The sequence below is a fragment of the Columba livia genome, chromosome 7, assembly GCF_036013475.1.
Source record: "Columba livia isolate bColLiv1 breed racing homer chromosome 7, bColLiv1.pat.W.v2, whole genome shotgun sequence".
NCBI lineage: Eukaryota > Metazoa > Chordata > Aves > Columbiformes > Columbidae > Columba > Columba livia.
In genome coordinates this window covers 8,414,027-8,433,188 of record NC_088608.1, presented here as the reverse complement: position 1 = coordinate 8,433,188, position 19,162 = coordinate 8,414,027, and the positions used below count along the sequence as shown (strand labels likewise).

General features: G+C 37.0%; 1 protein-coding gene and 2 long non-coding RNA genes across 3 annotated transcripts in view; 1 reads left to right on the top strand and 2 right to left on the bottom strand.

Annotated features, from left to right (window-relative positions):
* Positions 1-19,162, bottom strand: part of DPP10 (dipeptidyl peptidase like 10) — a 495,948-nt gene that overhangs the window by 398,357 nt on the left and 78,429 nt on the right. The window lies entirely within an intron of this gene.
* Positions 1-19,162, bottom strand: part of LOC110355337 (uncharacterized) — a 96,792-nt gene that overhangs the window by 28,102 nt on the left and 49,528 nt on the right. The window lies entirely within an intron of this gene.
* On the top strand, positions 3,942-15,908 carry LOC102084995 (uncharacterized). Its single transcript, XR_272552.3, has 3 exons — positions 3,942-4,069; positions 4,310-4,420; positions 15,187-15,908. It is a non-coding gene; the product is annotated as an uncharacterized LOC102084995 (long non-coding RNA).

Sequence of the window (19,162 nt, the reverse complement as noted above, 5' to 3'; positions counted from 1 at the left end):
ATCTTCTTTAAAGGATAATTGACTTGTTTTATAAAAAGAAATAATTACATTCAACAGATAACTCCCTGGATTTCAGGACAATATTTTAAAATATTTCCCAAGTCATGCCTTAAAAACAATGGAATGTAGTAATACAGAATCTACAGTAGCACATGCACAAGTACAGACAGAAATATTGGAACTCCTTCGCCTGTAGTCCACTTTGTTCAGTAGCAAGCCAGAAACAAATTAGAAGTGTCACTGGAGAACTTCATAGTTTGATGTTCTGAAAACCACTATAAAGCTGGTTTTCAATTATTTTACTTCAAGTTGTCGTGGATTTTACCAGTATTGTTATTCAGGTGGATAATATGTCTAGATATGTACAGAATCTATGCAAATCCAGCAACAGTATTTCAACAGGGAAAGAAAAGAAAAAGGAATGAATATCCAAGACACTCTGTTGGGGTTTTTGTTTGGTTCGTTTTGGTGGTGTGATGTGTGGTTGCTGTGGGGTTTTTTAGTTTGGGGTCTTTTTTTGTTTGATTGTTTGGTTTGTTTTTGTTTGGTTTTGTTTTGTTTTGTTTTTCTGGCAGATGAAGACCAAATCTAAACCTAAGGTCCCCCACCCTGAGTCCTGTAAAGTTAACATCAAAGCCAAGTTACACTATTCACTCCAGCACTCATAGTTCTTACTGTCCCTCAAAAGCAAGTCTTAAAAACCACCACTTATTCATGGGCCCCAGAAGCAGCAAAGGACATGCCTTTGACAGAAAAGGACATAGATTACATTTTGAAATGTTGAGCAGCCTTGTGTACAGGGAGGGAAAATAATCTCTGTGGTCCCTCTCCGGCTTTCAATACTATATCAGTCTTGAAAGTCAGTATAGAGTGTGTTAAAATCTACTATGGAGTAACAGAAAGTAGCTAGCATAACTTAACTGCCCGAAATACTAACACTTCAAAATGCAACACTACTCTAGTGCTATTTTTCACTATGTAAAACTCGACCAAGTTCTGCAAATATCTTTGACCTTATATGAAGCTGTGAACAGTATTTCAACAGGGGCTTTCTACGAACGTTTCACCTCAAGAAATGGGTTCAACTCCAGGATTCATAAGTAACACTGTATACATAGCTGAGTTTGTTTACTATAACTCGCTTCTATAAATTTACCCTGAGCTACAGCAGCATAAGTTCAACACAGTCTCTTACAGGACGATGTTAAAATCTCTTCCAATTCATACTACCAAGACACAGGGCTACAGAGACTAAACGAAGAAACCACCTAAAGCTTACCAGTAACTTTTCCTGAATTGAGCACTATGCTGAAGAAATGCAAAATGTCCTGTTTCAACTCAGCCAATGCATTTTTGGAAGAGCCATGCTGAGTCTCACCTCAGCAGAGCATTATTTTCAGTTCTGTTTCTAGGGGGTTTCTCAAAGCCCAGTTTGCACAAGAAAATATACTCATAGACAAGGTGTGCTAGTGACCTAAAGAACACTGTGAGTTCAGTACTGTCAACTGTGTATTTATTTTAATGGAGCTACTGCTTTAGAATTTGTCTTAATTTGTACCCGTGACGCACTTTGTGAAGTCAACTTTCAATTAAACTGACAGTCTAACACTATTTTATGACTATACTTGATCAGAACCCAAAACCAAAGAAGTGATTTTTTTTTATCAAATTTAGTTTGCTTTCCAATAAATCTTAATTTAAAAGGTAAATATTTCAATGGATTCAGAATAAGTAGTTTAGGAAACTGAAACAAGGTCAGGTAGCAAGTATGAGCTCCATAACTAACAAGAGTGCAAGTACATATTTGGCATTTTACAGAACATTCAGGCTGAGTTTGATTAGTTATTAAAATTATGGCTAGCCTGCAGGGAGAATCACAATAATTGGTATAGGTCATAGATAATCAAAAGTGTTTCTCCCAGTGGGATGAAACCTATTAAAATCAGATATTTAAATCTCTTTAAACTTGTATATTCAACTCATGTGCAAAATTACTTGTCCCAAATCTTACTCTCCAAGGAAGATTGCAGACATTTTTCATTGTTCTTTATTTGGTGCTAATTAACATTTTCAAGAGGTTTAAGACAGACAAAGCTCAGTATACCCCAAAGAAATGATTCTTTCTAGATGGCAGATCTTCGCTTTATCTTGTTGAAAGAATCGACTTTAAAGCTCTGAATGTTTAGATTACAGCAACTGACATCTGAAAGGCTAATATCTAAAAAAAGGAATATTAAATAGAGACCATTATTTCTATTGTGAAGATCTGAACTTAAAATGAATGTTAATCAGATAAATTTTAATTACTGATTGAAATGCCTAGCTTTACTATTGAGACTACTATTGCACTTTTCTCACATTAGTAATTGTTACGACAAAGGAATCAGATTAAATCAAGAATTATTTTGTCTGGCAAAGTTAAAAAAAATGAGAAGACCAGTAGACAGCACAGGAAAAATAAGTAGCCAATATGTATTATGTCACAAAATTTTCTAACTGTAAGGCACCTGATAAAATCCTATCTAAACCAAATGGATGTTTATCACAGCTTCAAGAGCTATGGGACTGAACTCTGACATTTGTGCATAATTCAGAGTTTCAGTTAAAGGCAGGATTTTTTTCTGTATATTTTTATTCTCATCTAAAATTAAAAGTAATCAGATCTTTAGCTATAGTTCATAGAAAAAAAAAAAAAAAAGAAAAAACAGCACTTGATAACACAAAGCTTTACAAAATTCTTTGTTATTTAACATGCAGTAGACCCTTAACATATCACTTGGAGATTGACTACTCAGATCATTGTATTTGTTGAGGTCTTAGAAATAAAAAGTGAAACTCTCTTTTCACTAGCCACAATTCAACAATAGAAAGGAATTCTGAATAATAGCTGCCTCTGGGACATACATGTAGCACTTCATATTTGACCTAAAGCTCAAGTTTGAGCTTTCAAGCTTTAGCTTGCTGGCACCATTTTAAGGACAGATGACTATGTGCTTGCCAGTCTTGCTATTGGAATGTCACTCTCATCAGGTATTATAAAAACTCCTCAGAATAATTATACAGTGTTTTTTGCAGCTCTTTCTTGATTCACAAAGCCATTCAGTCTCTGAGAATGTTTTGCTTTGATTCTCTTTCCTCAAAGTATAAATACAATTTCTTTCCTGTAGTCCAGCATATTTATCCAGTAAATGGAAGTGTGTGAATGGAGAGCAGAAGGAAGGCAGAAACCATGGTTACTTGCCAATCAAGTCGATACACTAAAAGAGATTTTACTCACCTTGACAACATCCCTGCACATACAATGCAGTTGCACTATTATTCCTAATAGTTTCACTATTACTCATCATTTGAAATACATTCCACATTTTCATATTCATGAAAATGCTATGAGAAAGGAGTTAGATCTTACAAGATTTCCATTCATCAAGGCTGAGAATATTAATTCAATGCCTGTACAGAAAAAGATATGTGAGAAAACTTTCAGCAATCTTTATTAAACTGTTACTAGTGATATAATTTTTCTTACCTGCCTGCAGTGGCATCTTGTACAATTAAACATTTCTGTTCTTGCCCTGGGAGTGTTCCTTTATGTATCAACAAAAGCTTTGTTATAGACTGTACAACAAATGGATTCATCTCTACCAAGAGAAAGGGCAAGTCTCCTAATCAGGTCAGGGCAGAGAAATGACCAATCCAGAGGGACTTGGCACTAAGAGATTATGCAGAGCCTGATTTGTCTAACCATATAAATGAAGTCATCGCTACTCATCACAACACCTGATAAAATGTATTGCCATGACTATCTGCATTGTTTTTTAAGGGAATTAATGTTGTGTAAGAAAGGTCTGGAGCAACAGCATAGTACTGCTACCATGTTGCAAAAGCATCAGTGACTCTATAGATTAATCTATCATTTGCTATTTCTTCTTTACAACTCAAATAGCAAAACAGAACGTAACAGACCAAAGAGCGCGGACGAGAGCATGCAGACAGACACCGCCATGGTAGGATGTGGCAGCTGAGAACTACAGGTTAAAGAGCAGGACTCTTGAGAGGTCTTATGGAAAAGGTACAGATTTTTAAAAATCCCAATTCTTCTGTATATTTCCTTTTATATTTAAGTCTCATCTTTCTTTTTTTATACCCACTTTTCTTGTTAGTTGCAGGGAAAATGGGGGGGTGTGGTTCTTCATCCACCTTCTGTGTCAATTCGCACCTCAGACTTTTAACTTGTCATCTATTGTGGTAACACGGAAAATAACAGAAAATTGCAATCAGACATCATCATCTATCAATCTTCTCCGTTCAGAGCTTGCAAGCCTTACCCAGAGGAGAGAAACAAACCGACCCGCTTAACGTTCTGTACCAAAATTCACCTCAGATACACAATGCTGTGGACTGAGAGAACGAGAGGAACCTTGTAAGTAAATCTCAGAGTGGTAAGCAGCTGTAAAATGAGATCAGAAGAAACAAAAGCCTCCTAAAAATGTACTCCCTACTCAGTTTTAAGAGTGTCCTAATAGTTCAGTGAATCAGCTTACCAGTATTTAGTTTACTGGATTGTAACTTAGTTGCAGAACCATTATTAAACAATTGTTGAGCTAGAAGCCTTACACACTAAGGCAGCATTATAATTAGTTTAGCAGAGCAGTATGTTTAGTGGTAGAAGAACATGTCAAATAATACTAGTCAGTAGAACATTTATCTATCATTGCCCTAAGAAAATTGTTGAGCAATGTAATGCTTAAACAGACCCAAATCTTGTCAAAATCAAAAATTAGACTAAAACTGAGAAGACTCCAGGAAACCAGACTTCTCTATAACATTGTCATTATTTTTTCAGTCTTCCCTACAAGAAAATCACAGACAAGATTTGACATTACTGTCAGCATCAAGTAACAATTCTTTTTTTTAGTTAGGAACTAATAATTTTTCTTTCCAAGGAATCTAACTCTCAATTTTCACAAAAAGGCATTAAAAACAAAATCTTAGCCACTGACAGATTGGTAACATTGTCATGTACTTGAACAATCTACAAAGATTTGCATTACCAGAGTTTCCCTTATAGCACTAAACTTGTTATTAGTGGAACTTGGTAGAAAATAGTCCTTGCTGTTGTCAAAGTCAAACACTGCCAAACCTGAGCAGGCCATCCAGTGAAGTAGGTAAGAAAATCTTTCTTTCCTGAAAACTCTGACGCATGTTTCTCAGAGTAAGATACTGTTTTTTAGACAGGGCATGAAAAGAATTTATTCTGCTGCTTAGTGGAGCACATCCACTTTATTAGATGGATCCTGTACCTCTTTCTACCAGGCCTTGATCAAAGAGAGTCCCATGTTCAAAAAAAGCCTAAAGCCTGCTGTTGACATCAGCTGTGCAAACATTTGTTGACCTGCAGAACCCATCCACTCCCCGTGGGCAGGATTAAGGGGGAAACCAGATGGGCCCTGTGCTGTTGACCACCATCCCTAGAGCCACACAGTCACAGCTGATATGCTCCAGGTCTCCTCTGGCAGAAACATTGGCACCCATATGGAAGAACAGAAGGCGATAATAGTCCAGGGGCTGGAGAAGTCTCCACAGTCTTTCTACAACACCCCAGATACAAGCCTGACAAGCCACAGACCTCTTAAGAAAGGAGGCCAAGTAGATGGGGTTCCTCTGTCCCATGCAGCAGAAACTCTCCCATAATGATAACTGACCTCTTCCTCACAGACCTCCTGCATGGCTCGGGCTAAGCCAGCGCAGACACTTGGATGGACTGATGTCCTAAACTCCCACCTGCTGTTGTGATACTGAACCTAGTCTGTAGCTGCCAATCTGCCGGCAGAGGAGTAGATCTCCTCCTGGTGCCAGGCAACACCAGCTCTCAGCCTTCACTGTCACAGGACTCTTCCATTTCCCAATCTTGCAAACACAGAAGATCCCCTGTCCCTGGCTTAGTGACAAGCCCCACATACTCCCTTGTGCCCTGGGTAGAACAGACAAGCAGCTCAAGAAGTCAAGGTCCCTGACACCCCAGGCCTCTGTGGCCTGGTCACCACCGTGTCCTTGGCCAAGATTTTGGCCCCGCTTTGTGTGCACAGCTTCCTTTGTTGGCTGTGCTGTCAAACAGAGCCCAACACGTATCTGCCATCCTCCACACTCTTCCACATACACCTACTGTAAGAGTACCAGAAAAGCAAGAACTAAGCCTAGGGGAAAAAAAAGAAATCCTTCAGTCTAGTGGTTAATAGCAGGATTGGACGTAGGAGTAATATTTTCTCCTAAGCGATAACAACAAAAAAGTTACCAGTGTGATAAAGTTAGATGAAAATTTTTTTCCAGTTCCTCTGATAAGTCAGTAAACCCCTGAGAGCAAGAAGCCCAGAATGGACAGATATAACAGCTTTCAGTCACCACATATATCTTCCCAAATGTCCAGCCATAAAGAGACACGATACTGACATGATGTCAGGTCTTCACACTACAAAATTAATAACACTTTCAGCAACTATGTTATAATCTAATGACAAAAATACTGCAAAATTTTTTTCTCGGAAAACAACTGGAACACTAATATTTCAAAAGTGACTTGGTAAGAATAATGGAATTGGTTGTGCTAGGGGAACATCTTATTGTGGAAAAAAAAGCCTACAGTCAAGTAAAATAAATTCAGTGTAACAAGTACTGCAGAACTCCCATAGATTTCTATTACCTACATTAAGAAAAAAGGATTGTGTGAGTGAAATACAACCACCTAATGCAATGAGTGTGAAATGTTAAGTGAGATCACAGGAAAAATAAAAATCTTTTAACATAAAAGTAATTATTTTGAAGCAACTAGTCAGAAAATACAAGAGTTCTCGATTTAAACCTACTCATTGTGCAGGATGACTCACAATGTAAACACTCCGATACTCTATTCTTACACGGTATTCAAATTCAATGTCCTTGAAATGAAAAGAAAGAAAAAAAAACACCTACTAAAAAAGTTCCATTTCAAAAGATGAAGTGCATTGACAGTGTCAAAACTCACTAAGAGAAAATTACAAGTAGCCAAAGGACTCAAATACTGTGAAACGAAACAGGGAGTAAACAAACTACTTTAACAGCTATGACTTTAGAAGCCTTTTTCCTACCTCATTATCCCCCCCAAAACTGAAAGGACTATACAAAGGAGCTGCAGAGGAACAGCCAGGAATAAAAGATGTTTCAAAACATGGAGGTCACATTCGCAGCTTTGTAGAGGAACCTGTGCCGTTTGAGACACATGCAAGTGCTTTGGAAAGAGGAAGAATAGAGAGGTGATAATATCCAATGATGATACAAAATTATGCAGGGTAGTAAAACCTAAAATACAGAGGAGGATTCCATAATATTGAGACATGAGGTGATAAAATACCAAATGAGGTTTAGCATTGGCAAATAAAAGACACTGTAAATGGAAAAAAAAAGGTAACCATACTATATCCACACAGTATTTGGCTCATACTACTTAGGGAGGGTATTTTGTGGGTAGTTCCCTGAAGCATCAGCACATCATTCAGAAGCTAGGAAGATGACAATCAGAATACCAGGAACTCTTAGTAAATGAATAGAGAAAAGGACAAATACATTATTGTTATTCCACTACATAAATTCATGTTGTTTCTGCACCCTGAACACTGCATGTAGTTCTGGTTGTTCCATCTCAGGAAAGACACAACAAAAAGAAACAAGGATCAGAGATATCTAAGGGCTTCAGTATGAGGAGAGTTTAAATACAGTCAGACTTCTCAGCTGAGGAAAATCACTGAGTGAGAAAGGATAAACAGGGAATAATTAGTCACTCAAGAACTAAAGGACACCAAATGAATTTTTCAGACAGCAGGTTTAGAACAAAAGGAAAATATTTTTCACACACATGTAAATAAATTATTGGATTGATTGCCACAGCCAATAATGAAGATGGTTGTAAAAACTGATTACACGAATTCAAAGGTGATTAAAACAATAGGCTGAATGCAACTTCCTCCAGTTTAGGAAGCCCCAGCAGCGCAGCCTGACATAAGTTATGTGATATTTTACATTTTGGCTGCTACTTTTTTTCTGATATTTCTTTTTAAACATTGAACTTGCCATGATACAGTTTCAAGTATGCTCTTTCAATAGCTGAATCAGCACAACTGGAAAAGCAACCAGCCTCAGTCCTACGGACGAAACAACAGCACAAAGGGCTGAGCCATAGCTGTGTGAGCCTTTTTGAGCGACTTAAACCAACACAAGTGCAGCCTGCCTCCAAAAGATGAGGTCCCAACCCTGTCTCCATGTCCTGCCCTAGGGAAAAAACAAACATCAAAACAAAACACACAACATACAACCCACACATAAACATACTCAAGTTTTCAAATATCCATAGCCCTGGCCTGGATTTCTATTCAGTCACAAGCTGCAGCACCAACAGGTTTGAACCAACTGTGTGGCAGCTTAAACAACAACTGCTGGTGGCTCTGCACTGTGATGGTCCATGGGGTTTGTCAAAGGGTTTCCTCAGTGTCCTGTTCTCCTGCTCAGTAACACCAAGGTGTATTTTGAAGGCGACGTTATTTAATAATGCTTTTTAACTTGTGCATATATTATTCTTTAAAAATTCAAGTTTGTTCGTGGTCTTAAGAATAATGTTATTAGAATAATGAGCAATAACAAAACTACTTTCTCCACATTGAATCACAAAACTTCAAGATTCTGCATTTCAGTATTTTCTCTTCCATAAATACAAAAAAAAAAAAAAAAAAAAAATCAACCCAGAAAGCCTCATTTATTCATTAGCTACACATTATACGCTCCTGTTTAACATTCATTGTTGAATTGTATTTCAGCAATAAAACGTAACTCTACTTTCCTCTGAAATCTGCTTCCTTTAACTTCATAAAAAGATTTCAAATCATTTGTGATTAACCTCCAAAATAAAATTTAAGCATCAGATACATGCTGAAGGAAACCAAAAGTACTTTACAACGCAAAGTTCACACATGGAAACTGCACAAAAAGAGCAGCTTCACTTTTCATTATTTTATAGAATGTGTTCAAGTACATATTTCTGAGTCACACACATACTCAGTAAAGTTAAATGACTGTATATAAAGCGGTATAGTTTTGCATCTGGAAGCAGCGATTACTATTTTATGTAGTACCTGCTAAAAGCTGCTATCCTGAATAAGACTGATGTTTTAACCTTTCAAGAGACATACATGATAAATTTGGTCAAGGACAAAACCAGACATCTTTCAAAATCATAATATTAATGTTATCAATAAACATACATGGTAGTTTTCAATGCTTTTAAATCAAAACCCAATAAATTCTATACTAAGCCTATCAAATAGTCAATAAACCTTGCAATTAAAATAGGGTGATTGCATACAGTTCTAATGAATTAGAATACTGTTATATGCTTTAACAAACTTACAAAATGGCTTATTTTAATTTCCAGTAGTTTCATCCCAATATTCTTATTTTGCAATTCAGCAAGCACTACTGCCATCTCCTGACATTTAGCTGCATATATCAAAATACATCTTTACATTTAGTAGAAGTGTCTTTAAAGCTTTGTGGAACTTAATGTTCAATGACTAAGCCATTTTCTGTCAGCTTTTTGAAATCCATTTTGCTAGTTATGTTGACTTTATTTCTGTATTTCTAAAAGGTTTTCTTTCTTTATGATGTAATTCCTTCCAATCCCCTATTTATCATATTGTTGACACTGACGTAATCTAAATGACATAATGGGTTTTATCTTCACATGAATTCATTTCACCCCAAAGACCACTCCTTCAATGATGGTCAATTTGAAACACCATATATTTGGTCCTGAAAAAACATAACTAGCATTTCTCATCTAGACATGAACAGTATTCCTACATTTCCAAAGCATTAAAAATATCCAGTTTTGCACTGTAACAAGCATAAAATTTCCCAGTCTTTCAAAACAAAAAGGGGATTATCCAGAAGAAGGAATATGCTGTTTATAGAAATGATGTTAAAGGTCATCAGAGCTCCCCAAGAGGGAGTGCTGATCACAGATTGGAAGTCCCAATTCAACGTGCCTGTTTTCCTGTTTCTCCTCCAGCTTGTCAAGTAAATTATATACACAGAAAAGCAGAAGGAATGAAGAGAAAGAAAAAAGACTCTTCAGTGATTACGAGTGTGGCAAATATGCATAACCAGGATTCAGGTCATTGCTTCAATAAAAATAGTTTCACTACGTGGGACAGCTCCTCTAGGAGAGATTTATTAGGCTCTATATCTCCTACCCATCTGACCTGTCAGCTTGTTGGCTAATACAGGTGAATCTCACATTTAACCAGGAAGGCCAGCCTGGTTTTCAGCTTTCTTGGCAAAAGCACCCTAGGCCCTTCCAATACAATATTTATTTTAAGAAACTGATGTGTTCCAAGAGGCATCTAATTATAAAATTTCCAAACAGTTCTCATAACAGGTCTGAACAGTGAAAAAAGTAAACATGAATAACCGGCTGTGTAAGCATAGCCCAGAGGACCAGTTCTGGACCACTGAATCACATCCCCCTGTCTGGAAACCAGTACAGTAAAAGACAGACTATCTCAGGACTCAAATACCTTTGGAATAGAGGCAAAGAAAGAGAAAAATTTAACAAGGCAGAAGGCCATCAATAATTAGAAGCATTAGCCCCAACAGAAGGTAACTTGTGGCATGAACTGTAGGGTTGTCATATGCAGAGAGAGGAGTTGGACTTGATGATCCTTGTGGGTCCCTTCCAACTCAGGACATTCTGTGATTTATGACTCCATGATCTACCTTCCTTTCTTTCCTAGCTTGCACAGATCTCATTGTCGTGTTCCAAAGATTTAATTACATAAGTAGTCCTGTAGCCTTCAGAACAACTCCTCATCTGGCTTATGACTATAATTGTTTACCAGATCAGATTATATACAAAGTCTTCCTCAGGGTCACATCTCTATAGAGTCCTATGTACTAGCCAACCCCAACCTAGGAATTAGACTCAAAAAAACATTTAGCTCATCATACTGCCCAGTAGGGCACAGTTATTATTTGCTGGATGTACCCTCTTCCAGCTTTGTTACTTGTATTATTGCAGACTTCTTCCCCAAAATTACTTTTATCTTTAGGCAAAATAGACACTTCAACATCGCCATGCAGAAAGCAAACAGTGGTTTCACCTCTGGAACAACAATCTGACCATTTTATCCTGTTGAGTATATCACCCCTGAGAAGCCCTACTTATTTATATCAACCCTGAAGTGAGGACTTTGTGGATTTAACTAAAAGTGATACTCAGGATATTAACCACATACTGGTTTGGTGCAACAACGAGGCTTTTAAACAGACTACTCTTTTGGAGTAAGATTTCACTTATGTATTGGAAACACTTCATCTGCCCAGGCAGACCTTGTTATGCTACCGTACATATGCAGAATGTGGTAAAACATACTTAATAATCTGGAACCAGTAATGCCACTTCTTAGTCTAACCAGACTGGGGTTTTTTTTGGATTTTCTAACTTCCTCATGGCTATTCCTGAAGATATTACACTTTCAACCAATTAAATAATAAACAACATTAATCACAGCATATTTGTACATTAGTGGCAAAAAAGGGCATAATTAGAAACAAGATGTATCAGGAGCTACAAGCTGGACAAGTGCAACACTGGAGCTGCATTTTCACTCAATATCTCTAGCCTGATTTTTTGGTAGAAAACCTTATTTTTCTACTTTACTGCTGGCTGATATCCATGTTGAGCTTTTTCTATTAGCGCAGCCTATTTCCCCCAGCATTTCAGAGGGCTGCATTCAATTTCCTCTCTGGGAATTTGAGCAGAAAAAGGGATTGGCTCGGCATTCTTCTTAAATTTTGAAGCCAGTTTCAGCTAGCTATTCCATCATTATCTTTTTTATCCTCCTTTCTTTGAATTGCATCACTGCACTTCTCTTATCCCCCTCCATGACTAAATTGTTTTATGTTCTCCCATAGTCTTTTAATTGGCAACCATATTCATCGCCTCAAAGGATTCTAATCCAACACCTCACTCTGATATTAGGAGTCCTTAGTTTGTGAGTTAGAAACCACCTTGGTTTTGTGTAGTAGAAAAACAAATAAAAAAGGAAAACAAAAGGTGACATATTAACCAAAGTTCCTACACAACACTGAAGTCCAAATATTTTTTTCCTGAGACAGATATTTACTTATAGTTAACCAAGTAGAAAAACAAACATAAGATTTCTTTGGCTGTTACAACACTCCCTAGCACCTAATCCTGAATTAGGTTGGTGTGGACAGCCTGTTACCCTTATATCCAAATTAGAAAAGGTGTGGGTTTACTAGTTAAAACAGATTAGTGATTCTCAGTCTTATACAGGAAAAAAGGATCCATAGAATGATGAAAAGTAGAGTGAACAGATCACTTCATGGCCTGAGTATGCACAAGAGGCACCATCCCCTTATCAGGTGAAGCATCAGCATCCCTTGTCACCCCACAGGATGTTACAAACATGCTCCAAAAGCAGCTTGGATGACTGTTTGCATGTGACATTTTTGGAGCTGGCACAAATGCCAGAGAGATGTAGGGAATTCAGATGCAGAAAATTAACACCGGGACTGGATAACTTAATTACCATCTTCTAAATGCAATGTATTATTAGACTATGAATATGTTTAGGTAAATAAAAACTGTCTTTCACAATGATTACAGAATGCAGATTAAATAGCTATGAAGTCAATACGATGTACTACAACAACAACAAAAAAAGGTGTTTAGGACAAGTCCCTTCTTAAACCATGTCCAGTCTTAAAAGAGAACTCAAACATAGGTGATAGACCAATACTTCTTATTAAAACATAACTTTTGTCTAATGGTGATTACTTAATTCCTTTTAAAATAACAATTTAACAAGCTATATTCATATTTTTATCGCTTTTGAGGTAGAAGTGTGTGCATATAGGAGAACAGAGTCTCTCATCAAAAGACTGATAGTTAACACTGCTGCCCTTGATCAAAATCCTGTTTACCTATAAGTAGCCAAGTCAGTTCCACAATAGTGGTGAAAAGACAATCTAGATCTAATTACAGGAAGAAATACAATCATGACCAGAAGTTCTCATGAGAACAGAACAAAATACCACACAATGCTTGGCTTCTTACTCTTCACATCTTAAGTTTCCTTAACTGGCCTTACCAGGTGGATTGGACTAGATGATCTCCAGAGGTCCCTTCCAACCCCAGTCATTCTGTGATTCCTGCCTATAGTCAAAACAGAGCAATGGATAAAGAGCAGCAACTCTTAGAACCATATGAAATGTGTTGACTTCAGAGTACTGCACAGTCACTGTATGACATATGTTTTGGGATTTAGTGCACTTGTTAAAATACAAACAAACAACAACAAAACTATCAGTGAGTTAACTCATTTCTTTTTGCACTCATTGGGTCTCTAGGTATTGTCAGTAATAAGGTAAAACAGATAAATACAAAACCAAAACTGCCATACACACACACACTTCACTGAAATGTCTAATTTAAGCGCGAAGTACACAGTTTGCTACATTAAATCCACTGGGTCTTTCTCTTTGACAAAATTAGGAAAAAGTTGAATTTCAAATTCATTAACATTAAACCTGATTTGATGCTAATCCTCTCAAAAGCACAAATTATAAAAAGCATTTCTGAATGATATTGTCATAGTTCACATCCAGTCTTTCATTCCCTACAAGAAATGTTGTAGTGTTATTTATACCAGGCTGAATTTAATTATTTGGTATTATTCACCAGGGTAGTTCTTCTCTTTCCAGCTTATTTTTGTGGTGAATTAGTCAATCAATAGTTTCTCAATTTTAAATTGATTTTTATTATCACTGTGACAAACTACGATAAGCATCTTTTTTCTAAAGAAGGACAAAAGACTTATAGTACTGCATGTTGCTTAGCTACCAAGCATCTATATGATTCTCAAGGGTGCAGATAGTTGGCAGATTGTAGAAATGTTGTAATATTAAATTAATAATTTTAAAATTGAGTAAAACTTTTCCAAATACATTTTATCTCTCTTTAGAAATGTTACTATTATCAAGAAATAAAGGACTCATTATGATGACAGTGGTATTCATCTTTTGGTGGTATTTCGTCTTAACAGACTCATTCTGTCTTTAAATGACATTTAAATGCTAGGATATAAACTAAATTTCAGAGTTTGACAACCAAGCATAAGAGCATTGAGCACAAATATAGTAAGTTCTTTGCTACATGTTAATAATGATTTGGACTGATTACTGCACATTCACAAGGCGACTGGCCATGCCTGTATCTGACTCCTCCAGAGCACATTGGTCAAAGTGTACCACACATTTTAAAATAAAATTGCACTCAAATACATCTAATCTCCTGATGCAAAGCTCGCTCCTGTCAGCAAAATGAATCTCACAGGTCTCATCGTGCTTTTGGCCAAGGTCTTAAGGCCCAGGCTGCCTATTTCTTCATAAACTCCAAGTCCACCTCATTCCTTCACACACACCCAACCCACTTCCCCAATAATCAGACTTAAAATCCATAACCTATTTTCTGGACAACATCTGTAAGTAGTTTCCAAATGACTGAACACATCCCCTTTGCTGCAGTAAGCCTTAAAACCCATGAATATGGACAATCCTGCCCTGAGTGAGGGAGGCTTTGCTCTTCCAGTGCTTTTGCCAAATTAATATACCACCAGTAACTATCACCTCAGCCAGCTCAGCTTCTTTTCTCCTGTGACAAAACCACAATATCAAGCTAACAGACAGGATTGACCTAATTTTATACTTTTTTATTTAAAGTATTTATGAATCTTACATGTTATATTTATCTGTCTGACAATTTCTGAGCATTGACACACAGTCTGAGAATGACCCCATCTGCTTTAAGAACATACTGCTTTATGGTTTAGTTCGGGTTTCAGTGTGGGTTTTTGGTTTTGGTTTGGGGGTTGTTTGCTTTTTTTGGGAGGGACACAGGGTTTGTGGGGCTTTTTTGTTTGGTTGGGTGGGGGTTTTCTTGTTAATTTGGTTGGTTGGGTGTTTGGGGCATTTGTTGTTGGTTTCAGGGGCTTTTGGGGGGGGTTGTTTGTTTTGGTTTGTTTTTCTATTGTTGCTTTGGTGTTGTTTTTTCATTTGTTTTGTTGTTTGTTTGTTTTAAAGGTTGCCCTGTCCTGCTCCATTTTTGCACATTCATAGCTGCAAGCCAACAGTGCCATCCACTGTTCCTGAGGGTAATCTTGCTAAATGGATTTTTTCCACTGTTGAACAAAATAAGACATCCTATTTTAGAGTCTCTGTGCTTGCAAACACTTGCTTCCTGGTACAGGCAAGAGCTTAATACTTTTAAAGCAAAAAAGCTAAACTATAATTCGTGATTGAGTTCTACAGAAAACTTTATGTGTAATTCAGATTTTACTCCTATGATTGCAGTCTTTTATTTAGATATTACTGCATATAATTGATTTTTACAAGGGCTGTAGGCCAGCTTCACATCCAAATCACAAACAGGGCAATTCTGTGATTGCACCAAATGGTTGTCAGCACAATCAACTCTGGAACTGACGTTTTCCTCAGAGTGGTGAAGCTGCCTGGTGTCAGGAGGGAAGCCACGCATAATATTCACACCTACACTCAGAAAAGGTGCTACCGCAGTACAAAGCTCTGCTGGTTTTCAGTCATTTCTCCAGTCATCGGTTTGGACCTCGACTGCTCAATGCACAGGTCTACAAATAATTTTTGTTGATCAAAGAGGGAACCAGCAGCTTAGAAGAGACATCAGAAAATAGCCATTTACACTGAAATCAGGAAAAGAGGTTAGAATAACAGTCATAATACAGAAAAAAAAGGAACAAGCAGGTCAGTAAGACAGGATGCAACAAGATGTAGCACTTTTGGTATGAAACCATCAAATTTGCAATTTGTTTGAGGGATTCCTGCAAATACATAATTCTAGATAGGTTTAAGGCAGCAAGGATGCGTGCAACTGCATCTAAGTGTCGTTCCCCAAAATGAACACAGTAATTAGATGAATTACGATCACAAAGCTGCAATTACAGACTTAGCAACTAATGCAGTGGGGCCCATGCACTGAAGGTAAAAAACATACTAATATATACAATCTTGGTGGAAACAAAGAGACTACACTTAAATATATACAGATATAGAATAACCATAGAATATACCATCCATCTGTACTTAGAAAGCTAACTATCAGTAAATGTAAATTGATATGTGCATAAATACCATAAAAATACACAAACAAAGCAGCATCACAGGCATCACTTTAGATAATAAGCAATGAATATCATAATTCAGTTATATTTAAAAAAAAATTGGATTAAGGAGTTCATGGTGTTTGTCCTATCATATGACTTCTCAAATACATTCCAGTGAGGTCAAAAAGCATCTATCAAAAGTAGTTAAATTAATGCTTGTTCTACTTTTCATGGACATGCATAATCAGTAGGATTTTTTTTTTTATAATACTCAAAACATTTTCTTGTGATATATCACCATCAACACTAGTTGCTAATAAAATCAGTCTTGGACAGAACACCTCAATTTTTTAAAAACATTAATCCAATTCCCTGGTGCAATTATGGAACTTAATGTAATTCTCTTTAGAAAGGAATTAGACCAGAGAAACCCTATTAAGAGTAAAGCATGATAAAAAGAAATGGCTTCAAAGACCTCTTTTACATTCCTGTTGCCTCATGTCATGTTACATTCCAGTTCAAGTTGTATTAATGTCTGTGAAAGGACAATGAGAAAAATCAGAAAGGGAAGAAATCTGTGTAGCTTCTAATTTCAAATAAAAAAAAAAAAATTCACTGTTGTCCTATTGCAATTTAACATTCTGCATTGTGGTGTGCCTTTGATATGCAATAGTTACCTGGTAGGATGTTGACAGAATCATCAGTAATTTTCATTTAACTGAATGCTGTAAGGAGGCAGAGAGAAAACCCAGCCTTCAGTCTGCTATCATGCAGTGGGTAACGGAATTTTTTATTTACATTATTGTTGTGAAAATATCTTATTTTGAACAAGCACTATACAGCAATATTGGAGGTGCATGTACAAAGACAGCTTTGTCACATCTATTCATGCTTTTCCTGGTCAATCCAAAGGTTGTCTCTAAGTTTGAGCCATTAAACGAAATACAAAGCCAACATGTTAGTCTGAGCTAAACCAATCACTATCATAATTCAGACATTTATGATTACTTCAAATTAGCCACCCAAAGACTTAGTGTACAAGAAAAAATATTTCCCTATCACTCACTATATATGTGCCAGTTATCTATATTACTGGTGGCCTCTGTGAAATAAATATCACTTGGTACACCGCTGGTGTGCGATTTGAGATTGGAGGTACGGTTCTGAACATAGAGGTTTGAACCCAGCAGGACTGAACTGGGAAGCAAAACCTCAAATTCAAAATGCCATTTTGGACAAAAGATGAGGAGTATTTATCTGATTGATGACCCTGTTTGAGGACCACTGCCCTGCTTCTCAGAAGGAAGGTTGAAGCAGAGCCAATAGCAGCAGCTGCCCTCTCATCCCACCCCACTGCCAGGCACAGGACAGCTGTGAAATTCCCCCTTTTGCCTTTCAGGAGCATAAGGAAGCACCACAATATCCCAAAAGCCAACAACCCACAACTCAAAAAATAACCACTGATCACTTCCATTGGCAGTTCCTATAACATCTAATCACATGCCAGTACAGAGCCAATAAAGTAAGAAATAAAACATCATTTTTTTTCTTCTGTTTTTGGTCCCTATTAGCCTCCCATCTTACACAAGGATGAGGATGTTCAATTCAAAGAAATCACACAAGTGCAGGTTTTGCTACCCTGGAACAGAGCTGCTTCACACAAGGATTTGCAAGTAAAAATTCATCTTTAAGTCCTATTGTCTGCACTGTAAGATGGAGCAGCCCAAGATGAGGTCAGCAGACACATCTTTCCTGATTTTTTTTTTCCAGCTTAGAGAATGAAGTATGTCCCTGGGTGGCTGCATTTCTTTTCAGCCATTCTAAACTGCTCCTCAACAGGAGCAATTATTAGCTTTGTTCTGTCCTTCTATATCTTATTTATTACTCTCTGAGTTAGCAAAAAGGCAAGGAAAAACGTCAAGAATATCCTGATTCCATTTTATCAGCAAATCTTTAAAAACTAACTTTTCCTGTATGTAATCAACAAAGCATGATGCAGCTGGAGGAAAGTTTGCCTACATCACCTAGAAAATTAAGCTTGTCTCCATGACTGTCTTCAGTAACCACTGATGCCTTTCAAACTTGTTTGAGAAATGAGACTTTGGTCTTGTTTGACTATTTTTAAAAGTCTGTACTGTGACAGTAAATATAAGTAGATCTTAATGAAATAATTAATCTCTAAATCCCATATATTTAAATTTAAAATTAGAAAGCACTCAGTAAAATTAATTTGTGAGACTCTTATATAATGTGTGATAGTTTTAGGCAGATCATCTCCAGTTTTAATAGCTGTTTCTGAGAAAGGTTCTTGAAGAGAGAAAGGGTGGCATAAACAGATATTTAGACATAGCGTAACTGAGTCTCTTCAAAAATTCATCTATAGATATATATTCCTCTAAAAAATCACCTACAGGTTTCCACTTGTGGTAAAACAGAGACAGTTCTCAAACATGAGAGAAAGGAACTAGAAAATTCACAGTGACACAAATGCCCTCCTGATGGATGTGAAATGGAGATTTGCTTTCTCTCACCAGGGTTTATACTATTTCTTCCTCTGTTGAAATTATGTCTAGAAGGATTTTGCTATTGAAGACATTTCTATTTAAAACAAAGGATGGCAGCGTTTGCACGAGCACCTGGTGGAGTAGGTCTCTGGCCACTATTCACAGGGTAGTGAATAAGAGTGGAAAGTGTCCCAAGGTGCTCATATGAGTAAAATGGTGCAGGAAATACCAGGCCCATGTCAATAACATGGAAAATAAACAGATTAAAATGTTTTGCTTTATTAGGTTATGACACCTCAATAATTCGAAAAATCACAGCTAACCAAAGGACATCCCTGTTTGGGAAAACTGAACAAACATTAGTAACACTGTTAGCAATGTTTCTATTTGACTGCTGTAAAAGGCCCATTTAGTTTT